Source organism: Ricinus communis, chromosome 8 (assembly GCF_019578655.1).
Source record: "Ricinus communis isolate WT05 ecotype wild-type chromosome 8, ASM1957865v1, whole genome shotgun sequence".
Classification (NCBI taxonomy): domain Eukaryota; kingdom Viridiplantae; phylum Streptophyta; class Magnoliopsida; order Malpighiales; family Euphorbiaceae; genus Ricinus; species Ricinus communis.
Genome location: NC_063263.1, coordinates 580,399 through 602,673, shown reverse-complemented (window position 1 = coordinate 602,673; position 22,275 = coordinate 580,399). Strand labels below are relative to the sequence as shown.

General features: G+C 40.0%; 1 non-coding gene across 1 annotated transcript; it reads left to right on the top strand.

Moving 5' to 3' along the window:
- The first annotated feature begins 1,445 nt into the window (after nt 1–1,445).
- LOC112535157 lies at nt 1,446–1,552 on the top strand. Its single transcript, XR_003079345.1, has one exon. It is a non-coding gene; the product is annotated as a small nucleolar RNA R71 (small nucleolar RNA).
- Nucleotides 1,553–22,275: the final 20,723 nt, after the last annotated feature.

Sequence of the window (22,275 nt, the reverse complement as noted above, 5' to 3'; positions counted from 1 at the left end):
TAACATAGCGAATAGTAGTAACTTTAGGTTCATCCGAGCTCCAAGGATACGACCTTGATAGTAACTAGTGCTAGGCCGCATCGATAGGTTCACTGCCTTAGGTGTAGGTTGCATCAGTAGACCATCAGCTTAGGTTCACTCAAACCTAACTTATCAAACAGACTAGTGGGCATCAAATTTATACTAGCTCCTAAATCAGCTAATGCACCACTACTAGGCAAATCGCTAATGATACAGGGAACAGTAAAACTCCCTGGATCTCTCCTTTTGAATGGCAGCTTGTTCTGAAGAATAGCTAAACACTCCTCGTTCAAAGTCAATAGTCCCAAATCCTCCAGCTTCCTTTTGTTACTCAAGATTTCCTTTAAGAACTTGGCATACTTAAGATTCGAATAAAGCTTCAACAAAAGCAGTTAATCCGTAGTTGTTTAAACAAGTTAAGAAACTTACCAAACTGCTTATCAACCTTCTCCGCTTAAGTCGGAGTGTGGTGGGGACCGTGGTCGGTACTCTCTCACAAGGCTCTTCTACCTGTCTTCCACTTTTTCTTCTCCTATTGTCTCTCGGTGCCTCGCCCTTCCTAGTCGGCTTATCCACGCATGAAAACATCCTCATCATCGATGTGGTAGAGAGCTAGATAATTGCTTACCCGACGCGATGGTGCAATGCTCCCTAGGGTTGACTCCAGGCCTGGAGCGATCTTGTGGCCTCTTAGACAACATCTTAGAAATCTGCCCAATTTGACTCTCTAAATTCTCGATGGATGCCTGCTGATTTCTAAGAGCACTGTCTGTCTGCTGGATTCTCGTCTCAGTCGACGTGTCAAACTTTATCATCAGCTCCTCCAAGTTAGATTTCTTCCTACGGTACGGGGGCAACTGGTATACCGTGGTGGCTACTGTAATCTGCGCCCCCGAAAGTTCAGTGGACCGGCGCTTGTTGTTTCTCCACCTGAAATTTGGATGATTACGCTAGCCAGGGTTGTATGTGTTGCTGTATGGGTTGTTCTGCTGTCTAGGTGCATTGCATTACCCATGTAGTCTACCTACTCAATGTCAGCAGAAATAATAGAAGATGAAGAATTATTACTCGAAGTAAACATACCTCCCGCATTACAGTTTGCATCGTAGTACGGGCCATCACAAAATTCGTAGCTTAGTTGGGCTGCATGAACCGACATCTGAAGCTAGTATAACTTCTTGGTCAAAAGCTCCACTTGAGCCGCCAAGGCTGCTGTAGAGTCCAAATGATTGACCACTCCCTACCTCACTGGTCGGCTCCTAAAAGACTACCACTAGTAATTGTTCATGGCCATCTCCTCTATTAAGTTTTGAGCCTGCTCGGGCGTCTTACTATTCAGCGCCCCTCCTGCTGCTACATCAACCATTTGTCTAGTAGCAAGGTTCAAACCACTATATAATGTCTGAACCTACATCTAGACTGGTAGACCGTGGTGTGGACAACATCTCAACAACTCCTTGTACCTCTCCCAAGCATCATATATGCTCTCGTCTTTCATCTGCACAAAAGAAGAAATGTCATTCCTTAATTTAGCAGTCTTAGCTGGAGGAAAGTACTTGTAGATAAATTTCTCAGCCAATGATCTCCATGTCGTGATTGTGTTGGCTGGGAGCGACTGCAACCATCTTTTCGCTCAGTCACTCAGAGAGAAAGGAAACAGCCTCAACCGAATGGCATCATAAGTTGTTCCATTTATCTTGAAGGTGTCGCAGATCTCTAAGAAGTTGGCGATGTGAACGTTTGGGTCCTCACTTTGCAGTCCCCCAAATTGTACACTATTTTGCACCATCTGTATCACATTTGGCTTTATTTCGAATTTGTTGGCTGCCACAAGTGGTCGCGATATACTTATCTGTGTCCCTTCAAGAGAAGGTCTAGCAAACTCATATAGTTCTAGCCATCCGACCCATTGTTATCCCATCCACGCTTGGTCTATTCAGCTTCAAACTCTATCTGCGCCTCCTCTTCTTCTTGCATACGTTTCTTCAACAAATGGAGGGATCGCTCTGGTTCAGCAAGAGGGTCTACAGTAGTAGGATTAGAGCTTCTGGTCATAAACTACCTGAAATACTTACACAACAACCAAAGAACACAAGAATAAATATAATACTAAAGAATAAATAAAAAAATTAAAAGGACAAGGAAAATAGAAATGGCTAGATTAACAAAAAAAACACAAACTCAATCTAGTTCACACAAAAATTTCCCTGGCAACAGTGCCAAAAACTTGATATGCTATTTGTGTAGCTAAAATCTAGGGTAGTGAACCTATCAATGCAGACTAGCATAAATGGTGAGTATCAAGGTCGTACTCTCGGGAAAGGGTGATCCTAGACCTACTGCAGCATCTTATATTATCAAACCTAAACAAAATCGATGAAGTATTATGCTATGATTAAATATGAACAAACAATTAATTAAGTGTCAAATAATCTGAAAGGATTTAGGAAAACTCTCGAAGGAAAAAAGCAAACCCTATGAGACCTAAGCTAGTTGGATTTTAGTGAAGATAGAGATCATATTGGTTACCAATTGCAATTACCCGTGGATGAATTCTTAACTGAATTTCGTTTCCCTCTCGAGATAACCGAATTCTTAAACCTAATAACCTAAAGTTGGAATCTCTTCCTAACGATCGATTATTCGATTAGCATTAAGGTTTAACCCGCCTCTATTAAGCTTTGTTAATTCTTAATCCGGCTAGTCAATTACCCTTATCTCTAAGTGATCATTAACCAGTTATTGCATTCAAATTTCTAGTTCCTAAATGAATTTCTCAATTACATAAAGCAATCTGAATACCACAACTCACAACGTCTCATGAATAAAGTGATTTCTCATTAATAATGAAAGCAAGAAGAGACAAGCATTGATAATCAAAATCTAATAAGCATTAAAATCAATCCAACAACATAGGAACCCTAAATGGGTTTGACAAATTTAGTTACTCATACTAATAAGCAACACAAAGTAAACAATAGATTCAGAAAAGTAAATTGAAGGCATGTATATCCTCCTTCTTCAAGTTGGATGAAAAACCCTAAATTCCCAATTCAGAATAGTAAATCTTAATTTGCCTCTTGAATGCTCTGAAATCTTGTCTTGATCTTCAATTTGATGTTAAAATAATTGTAATCCTTCCTTCAATAGATGAAATGATCTTCTAAGATCGAGTATTGAAGTATGGAATAAGATGGTTTAAGCTTGTATATGTGAAATCAAGTCAGAAAATCGAACACTAATTTAGCAAATCGTTTTTGCCTATATAATTCCTTTCAAAGATGTGCGGTCTCCAGGCCGGGTCTCCGCTACATTGACTTCTTCCAGGCCGTGCCCTAGCCGGTACTGAGTCACCACGGGCCGTGGTGGCTTCGGAAACCATGCCAAAATGGCACTCTTGAAGGGCAACTATTTGATGGTTCAGCACAGCCGGAGTCCAGACCCTGCTCAACCTTGGAATGCTAGTCCTTGCTCAATTTGATGGATTCTGGTCCGTAATTGCACGTATTTCCCTCGATTATTGATAATGTCCCTCGATAATGACCTAAAACATGAAATGAGCCAAAATACAGGTGATTCTGGCATAAAACGAGATGACTATGCACAAAAATGTAGACAATTGGGCATGTAAATATGTATAAAATGATGCATATCAATGCCCAAGAGCACTATACCACCATTGAGAAAGAGTTGTTAGCTGTGGTTTATGCCTTGGACAAGTTTTGATTATATCTTGTGCTATTGAAGACCATTGTCTACATGGACCATTCGGCATTACGGTACTTGTTCAAAAAGAATGATGCTAAACCAAGACTGATTAGATGGATTTTATTCTTGCAGGAGTTTGACATAGAAATCAAGGATAAAAAGGGCGCTGAAGCAGCAGATCACTTATCGAGGTTGTAGAACCCGAGCTTGGTGGCAGTTGATGAAAGGGCCATTGATGATAGTTTTCTTGATGAGCATTTGTGTTCATTGCAGGTATATACCGATTCCCCTTGGTTTTTGGATTATGCAAATCATTTGGTTACGAAGGTCCTACCAAAGGGTATGACATATTAGCAAAAGAAGAAATTCTTTGCTGACTTGAAATACTACATTTGGGAAGACCCCTTTTTGTTTTGTGTTTGTGCAGATCAAGTGATTCGGCGATGTGTATATAGGGAGGAACTCTCAAAATCCTTAAGCATTGCCATGAGGGACCAACTGGAGGCCATCAGGCGGCTAATCATACAACTAGGAAGGTGTTGGATGCGGGATTCTACTGGCCTACAATCTTTCAGGATGCGAGAACCTTTGTCCAGGTTTGTGATGCATGCCAGCGGTCAGGTAATATCTCTTCCCATGATGAGATGCCCCAGACTAGTATACAAGTTGTTGAGATTTTTGATGTTTGGGGCATCGACTTGTTTCACTAAATCTTTGCTGATTGTTTGAGATTTAGCTAATCACTTAGATTGCATCTAGTCATAAAATAGTAACTTCATCAATTTTTTTTAAGATTAGATAACATAAGATGCTATAGTAGTTCTAGGATCACCCTTTCCCGAGAATACGACCTTGATACTCGCCGTTAGTGTTAGTTTGCATCGATAGGTTCACTACCTTAAATTGTAGCTATATAAATAGCCTATCAGGAACATGCTAACTAATCATAGAGACTAGCATGGAGATGGGAGTCGCCACCCGGGTAACTGGAACACTTTTACTAATGAGTGAAATTTCTGATTCCTATGTCATAAATCCAGAGATGGATCCGGAAGCCAACTTTCTTATTTGTGTATATTTATTTTTAATTTTATTATTTAATGGGTTATTTCTTATAAATACAACATAATATGTTTCTTATATATTCCTTTCATTTTGCTACTTTTCTGTACAACTTTAACTTTTGAGATATAAAATTCCATTTCCTCTTAATTATCATGTATATTGGACTTATACAGGATCAGGGCTCAAGAAATTGCGAAAAATCAAGAAAACTTAAAAAACCAAGCGATGACATCACACAACCAATTTGGCTATACGCTAAGCCGATTCGGCTCTACAATTGCCTTTAAATACATGTGCATCCCTCACATTTCCCCATACATGATTCATATCTCAAAATTGAATAGCCATGGCTCACAAAAATGCCAAAACCATCCAAACTCTTCTCAAAACCCTAACTGGTGATGAATGGATTAAACTTGGGAAATTCCACATTTCCTCCTTTAAAGCCATGCAATATACTAAACTTGATTATGGCTTTCTTCACTCTTGCGTAAAATTTTAGTGCCCAATGGATCATGTTTTCTGATTCAATAGGTAAGCTATATCCCATGATTGAAGCGTTCTCTATTATTCTTAGAGGTCCCATAGATTCTACTTATTCGATTGCTTTGTCAATGCTTGATGATCCTTTTCCTAGAAAACTGGTGGAGTTATTCAACATGCCACCTACTATGGTACTTTTCCATTGTGTTGGTGAGTACATTACCCTTATCTCGCTGATCTCTTTCCGTGAGAAGAAAGAAAGTGGAACACCTGCTTGGGTTAGGATGTTGAGTTTTTACTTCTATGCCTAATTCTTGTTCAATTCTCCTTAGGGAGGGGAAAATATCATAATTGTTGGCATAATTGATCAAATGGAGCATGGAGTAGACCAGTTCTAGTCATTCTGGTTGAAACTATCATTGGATTGGACATGTAGAAAACCCATCAACAGTTTGGTGGCAGCCTTGTCCTCTTGCAAGTGTGCAACTAAATCTCTCTTTCTCTTTTATTTTCTTTTGCCTTAATTCTTGTCCAAGCCGCCCTTGGCGGTTTTCAACTTAACAGGCGAATGTCTAAATTTTTCCCTAACCTGCCCTTTTGGGTTTTTAACTTAGCTTTTTACTATTTCTCTTCCATTTTTCTTTTCTTTCTATTCGAGTTCTTGGATGAACGATTGGCAGTAAATTCAGTGGTCGGATGGAGACTACACTTTGATAGGGTTATGAATTGAAAAGGGGCAAGAATCGGGATAGTGCTGACAACTCAGATAGGTGAAGTAATCCCGATGGCCAAGAAATTGAACTTCTGGGTAATGAAGAACATGGCAGAATATAAAGCATGTGCATTCAGTTTGAAAGCTTTGCTTGCCATAGGGATCCGCGAGGTGGAAGTACTCGGAGAGTCCATGTTGATAGTGTCATTGGTTATCGGTGATTAGGACTTAAAAGAGGAAAAATTAAGGCCATACCACGAACATGTGTAGGAGACAGCCAAGAATTCAAGAGATGCCAATTCGTGCACATCATAAGAGATTAGAATCAGATGGCAAATGCCCTGGTAAGGTTGGCTTTGGTTGGGGAAAACCTATAGAGATCTAGATTCAAACTGCTCATCATCGCACAATCATATGAGCCATGCTACAAGAAAGGGGAAGAATAGGTTAAGAGCACCACCAGTGATGGCCGGCAATAGTACTTTGATATCCAGAGATACCTAGAAGAAGGAGCATATCTAGAGGAGGCTATAAGAAGGGACAAGGTGGCTCTTCATAAATGGGCCCTACATTTCGTCAGTCATCAAGGCATGCTATACAAAAGGGAGCCGGATGGAATAATCTAAGATGCATTAACGAGCAAGAACCGTAGAAAGTGATGGAGGAAATCCACGCAGGGATATGCGGGACCTATATGAGTGGCCCTTACTTAGCTAAGAAAATCTTGAGACAAGGGTTCTTCTCGCTCACTATGGAGAGCGGCTGAATCCAGTTTGCGAAGAGGTGTCTTTAATGACAGATCTATACTAACCAGATCCATCTACCACCCTTTGAACTGCACTCCATGTCTTCCCATGGCCGTTCTCAACTTGGGGAATAGACATCATCGGGGAGATACGGTCCGTGGCTAGTGATGGGCACCGGTACATAGTGGTTGCCATCAATTACTTCTTAAAATGGATCGAGGCTGAATCTTTCACGTGCATTGGCGATAAGAAAATGGCTAAGTTAATGGAGAAAAACCTAATTTGTCATTATGGAGTCCCTCATCATGTGGTTACAAATAATAGGGTGCATTTTCAAACTGAATTCAAGGCCTTGAAGGCGAGGTATAAGATCGAGCACTATAAGTCTTCGCCCTATAAGCCGCAAGCCAATGGGGTGATAGAGGCGACTAATAAGGACTGGCTGAGTGACTCCCGTATGCTCTTTGGGGTTATTGGATGATGATTCGCACTTTGACGGGGGCGACGCCATACTCTATGATCTATGCCACGCTGGCGGTATTGCTTGTGGAAGTGGAGCTCCAATCACTAAGGATTATGGTGCAGACCTAGATACCAAAAGCAATGTGGGCTCGAAAGTAGATACAAGCAGCTCGCCTTGCTTGATGAGAAAAGGATGAGAGGAATGTACCACATGCAGCTTTATAAAAAAAGAGTCGCTTGGGTGTTCAATGAAGGGGTCAACGATAGGCGATTAAAGTAGGGAGACTAGGTATTGGAAGAAGTCAAAGTAACCAGCTCCGACGCTAGGGGGAAAGTTCATACCAAACTAGGAAGGGCCTTACATGGTAACCAAGCTATTCTCCAAAAGAGCAGTCAAAATCTCTGACCTAAATGTAAATGAATTCACTCAACACGTAATTGTGACAGGCTAAAGCTATACTATGTCTAGAATAAAGAAAAATGTAAAGAATAAAGAATGAAAACAAATAAGAATGGCCCAATAGACTGAAAACCCAAAAAAGGGCAGTTTGTGCAAAACTTAGGGTGACCCGCTAGTCGGAAAACCCAAAAAGGGCCGTCTAGGGAAAAATAAAGGTCCTAAGTAAATAGCGAGTTGAAAATCCCAAAAGGGATGACTTGCAATAGGAGTAAGGTCCTGACCCTCGGGGAGAATCAGCTAAGCTTAAACCAAGATTGATGACAGTACATGGAAATAATGATGATTTTGCATAATGATTATCAAACTGACTTATTACCTAAAGACAGAATGGAAACACAATAAGTTTGAATTATTTATTCAATGCCTACTTATTGCTAATCAGTTCTCTTGATACCTTAGGAAACCACAATATGATGGTTAAAGATATTGACCAATAACCCATTGGCGATAGGCCTCAGCTACGAAAAAGTCACCCTCGAAGTCGATATCCTACTAGATAAGGTGACAGGGCCATATAGAAGCTATCTTCTTCTTCACTAATCGGGCAACATGGGGCCAGAGATGAACTCAATCGAAATCTAAGGAATAAAGAGACGGGTCGTATTGGCAGGTCAACCGTGCAGGGTAGTAGAAAGAACAGAGGTAGAGCTCGGGCAAGATTACACAGGGGATGTATGTCCCACAATTACACAGGACAACTGGCACCATAAGCAAACCCAGCGTATGTCAGTGTCCTGAAAACACCTCAGAAACTTCCGCCGACTAGAATAAGAGTCTGCGGGTTTGGAATAGGCTCAGCTTAAGAGATGTTGGGGACCATATTGCCTTGGTCGAACACCGGGAGCATCTAATAGCCTTAGACTGTCATGTAGCCACACCTATATAAAAGAAATAGTAAAAATGGAAATAAGAAAAGGAAAGAAGACCTGCTAAATTGAAAACCCCAAAAAGGGGCAGTTTAGGAAAAAATTAAGGTCAGCTTGCTAGGTCAAAAACATCGAACGAGGCGGCTTAGGCAATAATTAATGCAAAATTCACTCGCTGGGTTAAGAACTCGAAAGGGCATCCCAGGCAAAATTAGAGTAATAAAATAAAGGAAGAGGAACATGTAGCTACTGACCTGCCAGACAATCGGGCTACTACTGAACTAGACACTCTCACCCCTTTTAAGCCTATCTAATCTAGTCATCGTATCCGCCAGTATAAGTAGGGTAATGGTTGATGAAACATTCATCTAGGCAAGCACAGGAACTAGTTTCAAGTCTCCGAGACCATCTTCCTAAGCAAACATGAACTGAGCTATTGAACAAAACTGCAAGGCGTGGAGCCATGTACATGAATTTAGGGTAAGTTGATTCAGCAGACCTATAAAAGAAGAAAGCTCAAGGCCACATCCCCAGAGATAAGCTCGAATAACTGACACCCCTAAATCAAAAAAGCTTGAGACCTCGTGCAATAGGGGAATCTCCAAAGGGGCCAGGATCAGTCCATCAGTTGACTTCGGGTAAAAGACGAGGATATACAAGAACTCCTCAAACATGGGGCGTATTTCAGAAGCACCGAACTAAAATACATAAGCCTTTGGATCCCATATGCTGACAATGGCATTGAGAAAAGTGAGGTCTAGGCTGACGTCCTGAAGATATCGTGGGCTAAGAAGTGGTGGTTTTAGTCAGGCCCATGAAAATTTTTTAACCTGCTTCAGTATAGGGTGCAAAGGGTTGCTAGGACTTTTGCTCATGGTGGAATGAGGAGATGACTGAGTGGAAGAAGTATCCTAAGCTTATATACAGAAAAAGCACCAGGTTGACCTCATGTGAGCTTGGGCTGACCCCGTGCGAGCTTAGCACCATAGCAGACTTATGATGGGTCTTCAGTGCAATGTAGAGCAGTTTGAGGCGCTCCTACACGCAATTTCTGATAAACCAAGAGTGTTTGTATCAACCGAGGTGGAAGGTTTTCCTTTATAATTGTCCCCCCTATGATTGTTATTTTCCAATATTATATGTCTTATTTTCAGGCTGAGCAATTTCCTTTTTAAGAAACCAAAGTGACAGGCGCAGTGAGAGTCGCGACATACTAACAACGGGCACCAACAAGTACTGTCATATTTAATAAAGCAATAAGGGAACAAAACTGTGCTATAAAAAAATAAAACCATAAAAATATTTTAGAAAAACTCGAGAAAATTTATGTACTAAAAACAGCAACTATAAGGCTAAAAATCTACACTTGAGGGGTAGGGGGGTATAAGCAAATCGCCACGCAAGGCGAGGGAAAAGGCAGTTGGCCTATTGGGGATCACTACTTCATGGGGCATTCAGGTCGGACGAATGTAGCGAAAAGACATTATGGAAGTCCTTAACTCCATAATTCGTGTGCCATATCTCAGCAATACGAGCGCTCTCGGCTTCCTTCTCCTCCCGAAGATGGTGCTCCACCTAACCTAAAGCAGCACATAAAACATACAATTAGAAAACATTCACATATCAAGCATGCGTTTAGTGAAGTAATGCGTGTACATGCAAGGGCACTCGTATCCCTTTGTGATCTGGAATAATTGGTCCACCGATTGCCAAGGAACCTGTGTGTAAACAAAAGCGTCAATGAGTCTTTAAAAGTAGAGAAGCACGAAACTCCCTAAGTAAGAAACTCATATGACTGGTCCCTGTGGGACTGTAGACCAGCAGAAAATTAGGGTTGCTAGGGGCCATCACAAAAGCCATACACCTGTTATGGGGCACTAAAATGATCACCAAGGAGTGACGAAGTCCCCAACCACCATGCCCGATGGCGGTGTAGTAGGCGAGCTCATACCCAGACCACGGGCCTTCTCTCGGCTCCCCTCTACTAGGTGTGGTGTCCCACTGGCCGGCGCCTCTCTACCTGGGTTGATCCACCTTAGAGGCAGGGAAGCAGCAAAGTTGACATAAGAGACCTTTGAACTCCACGGTCCTTCAAAATAAGAGGCTACCCACGCCTCCTCTAACTCCACATCGACTAGCCTCCCCGGTGTGACTACCGTTCCTAGGTGTGGCAATGGGAATGGCACAGGCCTAGCGCCCGGTCCAGCCCTACACTTACATATCCGGTAGCCGAAATACCACTGCCGATATATGGAGCTCTTCATCAGGAAGTGACACTCATTGAAGGCCACTGCATCCACCATAATGTTAGACTAGGTGGCAAACTCACCCCACCCACACTTGCATAAATACTTCACATCAAAATCAGGGACACAATATTTATCAGACTTATTATAAATAACTAATTTCATATTTTTCTACCTCAACCCAGGTGATCGTGTTCAACCATTATCAATACACATCCAGCTTGTGAGAGCTCTTTGAGTCGGACCATGCATCCACCCGACGGTTTAGAAAAAGGTATGTCCCAGCGCCAACAAGAGCATTAATCTACAGTAGGCGGTACTCATGTGCTCAAATTGGGAAAAAGAGAGAGATATATAAGCTGTAAGAAAGTTAAAGTATAATAAGTAGCACATAAATCAATAAACTCACCAAGAGCAAGTAAACGAAGCCGCCCACTTACGCACTGCCACGGCAGCCACGATTTATAAAGCGGTACAACTAGTAGAGGGTCTTTGGACACCAGGCAAAGGATGCCATGGCATTCAGATATGCTAGACTTATCGAAGCTCGATGGATCGCACACAAGATAAAAGTGCATGCCCCGAGTAGTACGGGAAGCTCCTAGCATGCCGGTCCACCTCCTCATCAAAAAAAGAGGGAAACCATACTCTCACGGTGAAGCTACCAGTGCATCTTCAAGTCGCCATATCTTAGCTTCCTCTCGTCCTTAATAAAGGGCGAACAACCGAGCAACTAAGACACAAGGCTAAGGCTATGAACCGGTATGTCATCCAGGGGCACCTGCACCTCGCCAAAATGAACTCCTATCAAGGTACTGAAGTCCAAGGGCGTGATCGTCATCTCGTCAAAGAGTAGTAAAAAGGTGAGTGGTGTCAGACCATCTCTTCAGCAAAACAGTCGGTGTCGCAGCATCATTTCTAGGCTTGAATCCCGATAGGGTGCCCCAAAATGTCTGGAAGATGGTTACCTCCAACCTCTCCCTAGCCCGAAATGGGAGCCGCACCCACTAATTTGACATGCCGGTAATATTGTCAGCCAGTCCATGAACAGTTGTATCCTCCTGCCCAGGTATATTTGTGACTAATTAGGTACATTCCTAGCACTTTCAGATTTTATTACATTCTCATCACTTTGCATTAAGCATAATTAAAAACTCCACCATTTCATAAGCTAGCACGTATTCATTCAACAACAATTTTTCTTAAACTAGCATCCATTTATACAAATTTGTCTTAAGCTAGCACAACCTTCAAAAAAAATAAAAGATTAAAATGATGATGATGAAATGAATAATAAATACTAATAAAAAATGAATACATACCCGGTCTCGTGCCCTAGCACTGCAATGCATAGTCAACGTTGCCAAAAGTGGGGTCTCCATCCACTCCCGCTAGCACTGGCGCTCGCGTTCTAATGCCACTAGTATTGGCTCCCTAGGGACGACCATAGGATGGCCCTTGCTCTAGGTAGTTACTAGCCTGATACCCGACCTACTAGTAGCTGGTTAAGTTCTTGACCACGTCCCATGATATAGATGATTCTATGCATGTTTATTGACTGTTTATCAGTCATTTATTTGTGTATTTGAGTCATATTTATTCCTGTTTGATCGCACTTTGGTATGTTTATGAGTTTTTTAGGTTTTCGGACTCCTTGATGGGAAATTGATTGATTTTCAGGCAGAAATCAAGCTATTTTGATGATTTACGCATATTAGATGTTCGTTGGATTCAATTCCTTATTGGCATGCATTTTAAGGCTTTTGCACAGGTCGCGGCACGGCCTCCCTTGGACGTTTTTAAAGATTTGCATTTTTGGATGTTTGTGCCCGTTGCACGGCCCGTGCATATTTGCATGGGCCATGGCATGGGCTATGGCACTACACTTATAAGCGGTATACGCATAAAACAAGGCTTCCGTTCGCTGACTTTCTTGCGTGACCCTCCACTTCTACACCTTTGTTCTTGACATTTTAGTAGACCAAACATCATGTCAAAGGATTGATTTGGAAGATTCAAGCAAAGACTGAAGGTTCCAAACGATCGATCGAGACAGTCGAGATCCATACTTAAGGCTGGTTTCAAAGTTGGTGCTTGCAACATTTCCACTCCAATTCGAGAGAAGAGGAGTTACATGTTCCATTTCCTTTTCTGTCATTTATTTCCTTTTGTATTTGTTTCCTTCATTATGAGTAGCTAGAGCTGCCGAACCCATTGGGTTTTACCTTTGTTAATAGATTGTGCTTATTTGTTAGATTTGTATTTGCCATTCTTGTAATCTTCTTGCTATTCATTAATAAAGTTTGATTCAGTTAATTTGAGACATTGAATTAATTATCTTTTAGGTTGTTTCTTGACATTGAGAAATGCTTGTTACAACTGGAATTTGAATAGTAAGAACTGGTAGTTAACACTTAGAGATAAGGTTAATTTACTCGCTGGATTAAGAATTAACAACTCTTAATAGTTCTAAATCACGCTTAATGCTAATCTGTAATAATATGATAGGAAGAGATTCCATTAGGTTAGTGTAGGTTTAGGAACTCGGTGAGCTCGAGAGAGGAACCGAGTTCGATTCAAGATTTAGGCATGGGTAAGCAAGATTGGTAATTTATAAAATCAACCTTTACAATTCCATCACTTAGGTCCCATTTAGGTTTGTTTCTCTTGTTACGGTTGTCTTTCGATTGTTTGTTGTTGTTCATTTATTTATTTGCATTCATAGTCATTAGTTAGTTAGTTTAGACTTCTCACACCCTATTTTAGACTAGATAACATAGCGAACAGTAGTAACTCTAGGTTTACCCAATCTCCAGGGATACGACCTTGATACTCACTAGTGCTAGGCCGCATCGATAGGTTCACTGCCTTAGGTGTAGGTTGCATCAGTAGCCCATCATCCCACCATTTCTTGATTGCAAAAAAATGCTTAAGAGGTAATGAGAACTCTGAGAGACAAATTTCCAATAGATTTGGATGTGAGTGTGGTAAATGATGTGACTTTTCCCCCTTTATATAGACTGTCGGCTCCACTCGCGCGAGTTTAGGATTAAGCTCATGCAAGGTCAAACTTGAGCATGCGCAAGCTCAGTATTGCGCAAGCGTGAGGACAAGGTTAACCTCACGCGAGCTTAACCTGTGCTTGCACAAGGTCAACTTCTTCTTACAAATCCACTGTCATTTTGCATATGGTTCCTTTCTGCTTGGTCTAGGCAACGTCATTTTAACGGCCATAGGGACCTAAACCATTAAGCTCATGCAAGGTCACCCTTAGTTCACACGAGCTTAGGGGCCCGAGGTTTTAAACCGACACCCTTAGCTCCTATAAGGCTAGTTTGGTGCATTCTAGGGACTGGAATCTGAGCTTGCGCCAGGTCACCTCTGCTTGCGCGAGTCTAGTGACCATTAAAACCCAGACAAAGGCTGTTGAGGTTAAACAACATCGTTTCTACACTAGTTAAAATTTTACAATATGACCTCGCATGAGCTTTAACCTGTGCTCGTGCAAGTTTAGTCTCTCTCTTTTTAAAATAGATGGTCTAACTTCAAAAAATTACCGTGAGCCCATTATACGTCCTGAGGGGTTAACCTCGCGAGAGCTCAACCTGTAGTCGCATGAGGTTAGCCTCTGTGATGACACATAAAACATTTTTCATTATTTTTTTCACTTCTGTCATCATTTTAGTATGATTACTTTTAATCTTGTTAATTCATTTCTCCTTACTCTAACATATTTGCATTATTTAATTCGATTATTGTATCTTTCACCATGCTTTAATCCTAATCTCTAAGTGGAGAGCAACTCACCTACAGAGGTCCGCCCCTAAGGAGGACCAGGAGTCCGCTTGTTTATATTATTATTTAATCTGCAATTTGTATTAAGGCCGCCAGGGCCATTTGTATGTGTAGTTTCTCTTGTTCATTCTCCCTTTGTTTTCCTTAATCCCTTTCTAGTTCCATTCTCCTCCCTCCCTTCTATATATGTTTAAATTCATCCTTAAGATCACTCCACATGTAAATAAAGGATAAAATTGAACTTAGTAAATGATAAGATTGATTCAATGCTTATGCAACTACAACTAAGGTAGCGAACTTATCAATGCAGCCTAGCACAACGATAAGTATTAAAAATATCATATACCTTGGGAAAGTGAAATCCTAGAGTTACTACTTCATTCCTTGTTATCTACTCTAAAATTAATAACAAAGATTTCTAGATTTACTAATGGCTAAAACTAAATTCTAAGTGTAATGTGACAATGAATGAGCAAAGAGAATAATTAAGACAAGAAAGCAAACCCAAATAGGACCTAGACTAGTTGGCAATCAAACAAAGGATAACAAATTATTGAGTTCAATTATGCTACTCGTGGACGAATTCTAAACTGAATTCGGTTTCCCTCTCGAGATAACCAAATTCCTAAACCTAATAACCTAAATTTGCAATCTCTTTCTAACGATTGATTATTAAGTTAGCCTTAAGCTTTAGTCCACCTCTATTAGGCTTTGTTAATTCTTAATCCAGTAAATTAATTAACCTTACCTCTAAGTGAAAATTAACTTGTTCTTGCAATTAAATTTCCAAACTCAATTAGAATTTCTCAATTGCTAAAAGAATTCTATGAATAATAACCAATACAATCAATGAAACGAAAACTAGATTTATATTATTAATTGTAAAAGAAAACAAGAAAGGACACTAAACCAATCTCAATAATTCAGTACACAGTCAACACAGCAAGAAACCCCAATGGGTTCAACCAATCTAGCTACCCATGATCATGTCTAAAGCAAATAGGAATCAATTACAATGAAAGAATGAAGAAATTGAAACATATACACCCTTTTCCTAGAATTGGATGAACAGCTCAAAGTCTTGATCTACACTGCAGTTGATCTCTAGTATTGCTTCTTGATTTGGTCCAAAACTCCTTTTCAATCTTCGATCCAAAACCCAAAATCACAAGTATGATGTTCCAAGGTGGAATCAGTTTCTTGGAAGCTGCCTGAAATGCTTGAAACACGTCTAGCAAAATTACAAAAGGAAGATGAATAGTCAAAATCGCCAATTCGGAACTCTCTTTTCTCTTTTTGGCTTATTCCTTTTATACATTGCGCAAATACGGGCGTGTTCCAGCCTGTGTCCCTCAACACGGACCGTGTTGGTCTCCAAATGATAGAATGAACTGAATTGTGTAAGGCTGTGTTCTTGCCAGCATTAGCCAACACGGGCCGTACTCTGGGATGTGGTACCCTCAGAAAATGTGCTGCTTTAAAGTGCTTAACCTACACGGCCTGAAATTTCTGCACAGGCTCCAACACAGGCCATGTTGACTTTCTAAAAGTCAATCCAAGGTCAAACACTTCTGATTCTGCCCGTTTTCGCCCGAAATTCATCTAAAATTGCTCAAGCACTAATAATGGATCTATAAAATCTCCTAGAACATGAAAGGACACAAAGCACGAGTGATCTTGGAATAAAAACACAATAAATGCTAAAAAATGCACAATAATATGCAAGCAAATATGTGTAAAACTATGCATTACCCTACACTTAAGCTTTTGCTTGTCCTCAAGCAATTAACAACTCAACCTCATAAAAACCGCAGTCAGCAAGTCCTCAAAGTTCATGCTCCTATGCCACAACAAATAGCATTCAATACATCTCAAAAGAAACTCAATCGTAAGTTAAGTTGCAAATTATTAGTAGAGAATGGAGATAATATCAATGCATGAATAATTTAAATAACAACTCAATAACAGACATTAAGAACCAATGCCTCACAAGGATCACTCAAGTCACTTAAAGTGTGTATAAGGTGAGAAACAAATCCTTCAAAGAAAATGCATAAAACCCGCTTACCATAAGCTTGCTCATAAATCCTATCTCTACTACTATGACTAAACGAATACTAAAATCAAAGGGTCTTTACTAGGGTTGTAATGGGGCTAAGGTAAAGGTATGGAGATTTGGGAAAAAAGTGTGAAAATGCTGGAAATTCTTTGCAATAAAGAATAATGTATGCTCAAAGGATTAAATGCTCAAAAATACAAAACATATTCACTAAAATCCTCAATTTGTAGAATAACGCTAAAAAATACTATCAATCCAATAAGGAGATAAAGAAATAAGGAATTTTGTTGCCTTTCTTTTTAACAAAAACTAAACTAGTAGCTTATAAGAGAAATGCTGCATACAATTGAATAAAGTAAAGAGCAAAAATACCGTTTGGATTGAAAAAAGCATTTAAAATATCAAAAAGATTTAATGAATTCACCAATATAGCAAATGGCATTTTAATCCCAAATAAGAGAGAGCAAATCACAAAATTTCCAGCATAAAGGTAAAGGAAAGATAAAATGAAGAGGCTAAGACGTAAAGTGTGCAATGGTGTAAAATGAAGAAAAGGGTAAATGCTCAAACATGGCTAACTAATATAAACACAAAGGGTAGGCTTTTAGCCAAGTGTGGTGAATTTTCTAAGTTGCCCAAATCATCTCATGATATTCAGAAATTCTTGTAACCTCAACAAGCATTATAGAGCAAATTTTAGAAGCAAAGTCAAGTACAATGCACACTCAAACAAGAATTATAAAAAACATATGTATAATGAATGCTCAACTCGCTCAAAATCTCACATCTGAAGTGTGGCATTAGTTGCAATTGGTTCTCAACATCATTAATTGAATCATCGCTTAAGAAACATATGCATATGACATAATCAACCTTCTAAGTTAAAATTCAACAATTTGAGAAACAATTAAGTAAAACAGTTTAGTCCGGCAAAGTTAATGTATTAAACACCATTAATTGTTTTCCAAGGACAATGAACAACAAAGAAAAGTAACTGAAATTCTATAAATCAAATATTCAATCAGCTCAAAATAGCATACTTAAGTGCATAAAGACATAGTATCCTAACATTCTAACAATATACATAATCGACGATAGCAATTTCAGATATAGTTAAAAGAAAATCACAATAAAAAGAAAGGAACATACGGTTTACCCACCCCACATTTGAAGAACACACTATCCTCAGTGTAAAATAAAGTGGGTACCCCGCATGGGGAGTACAAATAAGGAAAGCAAAATCAATAATATCTAAGTACATAACATGTTTGAAAATAAAGTAAATAAAAATAGAAAATGAAATAAAATCTAAGGAAGATTGCCCTGATCATCTGCCGAGGCTGGTGGAGTGAAAATCAGTACATCCTTAGAGGGGGCTGTGCTAATAGGTAGTGGGGGGTCCAGAGTGAAAGGTGAGGTTGGTGGGGGCACCGGCGCATCCTCGGTAGGAGCTGTGCTTGTAGACAGTGGAGGGTCCTGAGTGGTAGTTGGAACTGGTGGAGGCTGGGTCGCAAATATGAAACAATCACTGAGTTCCAGCTCAATATCACCCAAGTCATTAAAGAATCGATGCATTCCATCATCCACCGAGTAGCTATTCATGGGTTGAGCGCCATCCGATCATTGTGTAACACCCGCCAATCTATCGAGGCCCTCTAAGAGCTGTTGTAGTATGTCCTTAAAGCCACGGGTACGCCGGCTCAGTCTCTCAGGCAGGCTGAACTCGTCCAGGCCGGGTGTATGAAGATGAAGCACTAGGAGAGGGGGCGAAAGCACATGCCGGGTCAGGTACATCTCGAGGTCGTAGCTCTAGCACATCCATAGCTGGGTCCTGAGGTGCTCTAGCTTTAGCCTCCATAACCTCTCGCAGGATTCGGTTGACTAATTTGTACTCATGGGCCCTTGAGAAGCTGTCACCATCCGCATGTTAATCATCTAGTAGACTTCCACTAGTAACATATCCCCTATCTGAGTTAGCTCACTCAAATAATCATCCAGAATATCCAACCTTCTAGCCAAACGTGTGATGTAGGGGCTAAAACATAGATGAATCTTCTTAGACTCCCTCACGAAAGTCTTGATCTAACTGGCTAGGAGGTAGCCCATATCCAGCTTCCTCCACTCGTGTAGTGCCCAAAGGATAAAGACATCACTCTACGTCACTACCCCAAAGCTCTCCCCTCTGCCTGTAATAGTGTAGACCAGAAGTGTATGTAGATATTGGAGCCGGTCTAGAATGTTGGATGCCTTTGAGCGGCTTGGGTAGTAATGCTCTGGTCTGGTTACAATCTCGTCCCACATGCTCTCATAAGGGATAGGGTGAGTATATAAGCATCCTTGGTAGGCCTCTCTAGTGATCTCCTGCTGAGTCCATAGCCCCAGGTGCATCCCAAACTGAGGCATTGTCATAAGGAATTGTCTACTCCCCAGCCTGAAAGAAATGGCATCTCGTTAATGGTTGCTATCTATGCAGCTACAATCTAAGGCAGTGTACCTATCGATGCAGTCTAGCACTAATGGCGAGTATCAAGGTCGTATTCCTCGGGAAAGTGAAAGCCTCGAGTTACTACTTTATTCTCTGTTATATTAGCCTAAAATGAATGATGAATAATTCCTAAATTAACTAATAGCTACTCTAATTGTTGTCTAACTACGGCTACTAGGGAAGGATTAATTCAAGTTAAGGAATAACCCCTTGGGAATTCTTGTCTCTAGGGAATGGAAACTAAAGATGGAATTGATTGATTGAATTCGATTTCCATGGGAAAATCTCTATGCAATTAACGCCTTTCTCAAGGACATTAACATCTTAACTTAGATTAATTAGGTTGAAATCTCTTCCTAACTCTAATTATCCAAATTAGCATTATGTACTATTTAACACTATTGAGAGTTATTAATTCTCAATCCGGTAGAACGAACACCCTATCTCTAGGTGAATTAAATTCTAGGTTGCAAAGGATAATCCAAACCTAAACGTCTTTCTCAAGAACATTCAAATTCCAATAATCATTCAACAAAATATGAAGAACAAATCAATAAGCACTTCCATTGCAAACCAATACTGAAAATCAATACATTCAATTCAAAAGTTAAGTACAAAAAACCCTAGATAAAGAACCCCAATAGGTTAACAAGTTTAGCTAATCATGTTCATTATCAAAACCCACAAGAATTCAATTACAAAAATGAGTAAAGGTAGAGAAACCCGAATACACCCTTGGACGATGTAACATGCCTCCAATTCTCCGCTTGCTCGATCTTGAATCGATTCTTGTTCCGACCATTGAAACCAGAACCTCGCCCAATCTTCAATCTTCGAAGGAAATCCAATTGAAACCTTGGTCTAAGTCTCCTTTTTCCTTGGTTCTAGAAAACCCTTAGAGAGAGAAAGAAATGAGTTTGGGACGTCCTAGCCCTACTTGGCTCGCATTTCCCTCTTTTCTTTCTTTTTAATTGGTTCATCGATTCTTTGCATGGAACAGTGTTGGGAACACGGCACGGAACGCCCCATGATGGTTACTACTCTCTGCGTGTGCCTCTTAACGCATATTTTTCCCTGTTGTCAAATGCACCCAACACGGCCATTTTGGTGCCTGTTGGGGTGTTAAAACCAACATGGTCGTGTTTCATCCTTGTCATAAACTTGACTTGTTGACTTTGATGTATGCGATGTGTAAAAAATACACACATCTAAATGGGGTTTTTAAGATTGATTTTATGGACATTTGGATGTGAATTGGTCCCAACACTCACCTATCATGTTTATGTGCATTAGGTCCAAAAGAAGTCAAAGGATGATAAAGGGAAGAATTAGAGCATAATTAGACATAAAAGGCTATTTTAGAAACTAGAAGCGCGCATGATGAGGAAACATGGCGTTGGTTTCAAGCGGTAGCCGGTGTTCTAACTGCCGTGTTGGATCGTCACATCGAAAAAGTTTTTAGGAGCACGACCGGCCGGGACGTAACAAGCACAAGAGTGTTCTAACCACGAGCGTGTTAGCGGCGCACAGGAATTAATTAAAAGAACGAAGAGAGAAAAAAAGAAGAGTGTGGGGGAGAATGTCCAAAACCCTAATTTTTCTCTCCCTAAGGGTTTTCTGAGCTGAAACCAAAGGAAAGGAGACTTGGATCAAGGTTTCAATTGGATTCCCTTCAAAGATTGAAGATTGGGCGAGGTTCGTTGATTGGTTTCCAAATCGAGCAAGAGGAACAAGAATCGATTAATTCGAGCAAGAGGAATTAAGGTTGTTTACTCTCATCTAAGGGTGTAATCGGGTTTTCTCTACCTTTACTCATTGTTGTAATTGAATTCTTGGGTATTTTGATAATGAACATGATTAGCTAGATTGATTAAATCCATTGGGATTTCTTTACTATGTTGGCTTAGTATTATATTGTTGGATTGTTTGGGTTAGTTTTGTATTCTTCTTGCTTTCAGTATTAATAAGATAATGCATTGTTCATGAGACGTTGTGAATTGTGTGTTTAGATTGCTTTGTGTGATTGAGAAGTCCATTTGGCAATTGGAATTTTGAATAGCAAGAACTAGTTAATAATCGCCTAGAGATAAGGATAATTAACTAGCCGGATTAAGAAGTAACAAAGCTTAATAGAGGCGGATTAAAGCTTAATGCTAATTTAAGAATCAATCGTTAGGAAGAGATTCCAACTTTAGGTTATTAGGTTTAGGAATTCGGTTATCTTGAGAGAAACTGAATTGGTTAAAATCTGAGTAGCATAATTAGACTCACCAATCCTTTATCTTTTGTTTGATTGCCAACTAGTTTAGGTATATAAAGAGCGAGTTTTGCCCATCATACTGGCAGCTTGCTTGACAGTTGGGAAGAGGAAATTGATGATTATCCCTCTAAGCGGATACTTGAAGCCATTTGCTTGGAAGAAGGATGGATGGTCATCAATCCCCACCGTTTGTTTTTCACCATGAGTCTAGCTAAGAAGACTCATCACATAAAAAAGAAGCGCTTTTGGGAGGCACCCCGAATTCTATTTTTCATTTTTAATATTTTACCCTTTCATTTTGAAACATTTTATTAGTTTTAAGTTTTCATATTTTATTTAATTATTATTTTCAGTTTGATTATTTCTTTATTTTATTATTTTCATATTCTACCGAGGAGGCACTGAATTTCCACAACATTAGCCTCGATGGATGATCAGGCGATCCTAGATCCTTTTATCTTCTCGCATTTATTTACTTTATTTTCGCATACGTCATGCATTTGAACATGTTGCCTTTTGTTTCTCCTAGTTGAGCATCCTATGCGGGGTATCCATAACATTTTACTGCGAGATGCGGTGTGTTCTTCAAGTGTGGGGTGGTTGTGGGTAAACCTTATAATCCTACTCTCTCATATGGTTTTAGATATATCTGAAATTGCTATCGCTAGGTGTTGTGTATGTTTAGGGGATGTTAGGACATTGTGTTTTTGTGCACTTAAGTATGCTATTTTTGAGCTGATAGATGACTTAATTTATAAAATTGTAGTTACTTTTCTTTGTTGTTCATTGTCCTTGGAAAACATTTAACGGTGTGTTTACGACGGGTTATGTAATAAATTTGTTATTTTTTTGAATTGTCGAATTTTAACTTAGAACGTTGATAATGTCGTATGCATGTGTTTCTTAA